At 37.3% G+C, this 2,767-nt stretch overlaps 1 pseudogene across 1 annotated transcript; it reads right to left on the minus strand.

The window, feature by feature from the left end:
• Positions 1-630: 630 nt before the first annotated feature.
• LOC716075 (large ribosomal subunit protein uL30 pseudogene) lies at positions 631-1,480 on the minus strand (annotated as a pseudogene). Its single transcript, XR_001444514.3, has one exon. The product of XR_001444514.3 is annotated as a large ribosomal subunit protein uL30 pseudogene (transcript).
• Positions 1,481-2,767: the final 1,287 nt, after the last annotated feature.

Below are 2,767 nucleotides of genomic sequence, written 5' to 3' on the forward strand. Positions count from 1 at the left end.
TCATCTCTCACTTATAAGTGAGAACAAAGTGGTGTATAGTTTTCTGTTTCTTCATAAGTTTGCTGAGGATAATGGCTTCCAGCTCCATCCATGCCCCTGCAAAGGACATGATCTAGTTCCTTTTTATGGCTGCATAGTATTCTATGGTGTATATGTACCACATTTTCTTCATCCAGTCTATTTTTGATGGGCATTTGGATTGATTTCATGTCTTTGCTATTATGAATAGTGCTGCAATGAACATATGTGTGCATGTATCTTTATAATAGAATTATTTATTTTCCCTTGGGTATATGCTCAGTAATGGGATGGCTGGGTCAAATGGTATTTCTACTTCTAGATCTTTGAGGAATTACCACACTGTCTTCCAAAATGGTTTAATTAATTTACATACTCCCACCAATAGTGTAAAAGCATTCCTTTTTCTCCGCAACCTTGCCAGCATCTGTTGTTTCTTGACTTTTTAATAATTGCCATTCTGACTGCCATGAGATGGTATCTCTTTGTGGTTTTTATTTGCATTTCCTTAATGATCAGTGATGTTGAGCTTTTTTCGTGTTTTTGGTTGCATGAATGTCTTTTGAGAAGTGTCTGTTCATGTCCTTTGCCCACTTTTTAATGAGGTGTTTTTTTTTTTTTTTTTTTTTTTTTTTTTTTGAGAGCAGGTACTGTTTATTAAACTGACGAGACTCGAAAAATAATCATGGTAGACACCTTAGTTCATTCTTCTAATAAGCCTGTTGATCTGGTCCTCCTTGTTGCCAGCATCTCCACCTTCTACAAAATGGGTGGTCTTTTTCTTCATTCCACCTCGTGGAGAAGATAATTTGAAAGGCCACAAGAAGTTATTTGCCTCTTTGAAGCGTTTTCCAACAGTATAGATCTCATGAATCAGATCCTCCATGCAGATGATGCCATATTTACCAAGAGATCGAGCAATCAAAGCGTTATCTGTCAAAGCAATTCGCTTCTTATTGATTTTTCCATAACCACACTTGTAGATTAGCTCATTTACTGACTTCAGATTGGGGTACCCCCATGCAATATATGGCTCTACAATCCTCAGCATGTTAACTGAAGCCTTGTTGAGCTTCACAAAGGTTCCACTGAAGATTTGACGAAGGCGCAGAAGCTGCAATACCTTTCGGACCTTTGGGCTCACACCATTGATACCTCTGATGCTGATGACAAATGCCAATTTGCGTTCAGCAGGTACATAGAAGTTGCCAGCTTTTCTTGCCATCCTCGCCATTCGAGTTTCAGTTCTGTACATCTGCCTATATTCCTTGTGATAGTGCTTCGCTTTCTCATAGATAAGCTTCCTCCTTGCCTTTCGAAGCATCTTTTGGGCAAACTTCTTTCTCAGGCGCTTGATCTTCAGCTCTGCGAAATTCCTTCGCTTTTTCTTAAGGGTTTCTGGCACAGCAGGAACCTTCTTCTCCTCTTCCGCACCATCCATGGTTCCAGCCGGAAAAAGAGGAGGTTGTTTGTTTTATTCTTGTAAATTTGTTTAAGTTACTTGTAGACTCTTGATATTAGACCTTTGTCAGATGAGTAGATTGTAAAAATTTTTTCCCATTCTGTAGGTTGTCTGTTCACTCTGAGAGGTTTTTTGCTATGCTGAAGCTCTTTAGTTTAATTAGATTCCCTTTGTCAGTTTTTATTTTTGTTGCAATTGCTTTTGGTGTTTTCATCATGAAATCTTTGCCTGTGCTTATGTCCTAAGTGGTATTTGCCTAGATTTTCTTCAGAGTTTTTATAGTTTTGGGTTTTACAAGCAATGGGGAAAAGATTCCCTATTTAATAAATGGTGCTGGGAGAACTGGGTAGCCATATGCAGAAAGTTGAAATTAATAAATGGTGCTGGGAAAACTGGCTAGTCATATGCAGAAAATTGAAATTAGACCCCTGTGTTAGTCTGTTCTCAGCTGCTAATAAAGACATACTCAAGACTGGGTAATTTATAAAGAAAAAGAGATTTAATGGACTCTCAGTTTCATATGGCTGGGGAGGTCTCACAATCAAGGTGGAAGATGTAGGAGGAGCAAAGGCATATCTTACATGGTGGCAGACAAGAGAATGTGTGTAGAGGAACTCCCCTTTATTAAATCACCAGATCTCATGAGACTTATTCACTATCACGAGAACAGCATGGGGACCTGCTCCCATGATTCAGTTACTTCCCACTGGACCCCTCCCATGACACTTGGGAATTATGGGAGCTACTCTTCAAGATGAGATTTGGGTGGGGACCTGGCCAAACCATATCAACCCCTTTCTTACACTTTATACAAAAATTAACTCAAGATGGACTACAGAGTGAAATGGGAGACTTTTTATTACAGGTTCAATCTCAATATTCTTATTGATCTGTCCAGGTTTTGTATTTCTTCCTGGTTCAATCTTGTTAGGTTGTATATGTCCAGGGATTTTTTTCTTTTCCTATAGATTTTCCATTTTGTTGTATGGTTATTCATAGTCATCTCTAATGATCCTTTGTATTTCTGTGGTATCAATTATATTTTTTTGTTTCTAATTTATTTGTGTGAGTGTTCTTTCTTTTTTTCTTAGTCTAAGTAAAGATTGTCAATGTTGTTTATGTTTTCAAAAAGTCAACTTTTTTCATTTTCTTGATTTTTTTTTTAGTTTTATTTTATTTATGCTCTTATTTTTAATATTTATTTTTCTCCACTAATTTGGGCTTTCGCTTGTTTTTGCTTTCTCTGATTCCTTGAGATACATCATTCGGCTGTTTACTTGAAATCTT

This window comes from Macaca mulatta, chromosome 4 (assembly GCF_049350105.2).
Source record: "Macaca mulatta isolate MMU2019108-1 chromosome 4, T2T-MMU8v2.0, whole genome shotgun sequence".
NCBI classification, from domain to species: domain Eukaryota; kingdom Metazoa; phylum Chordata; class Mammalia; order Primates; family Cercopithecidae; genus Macaca; species Macaca mulatta.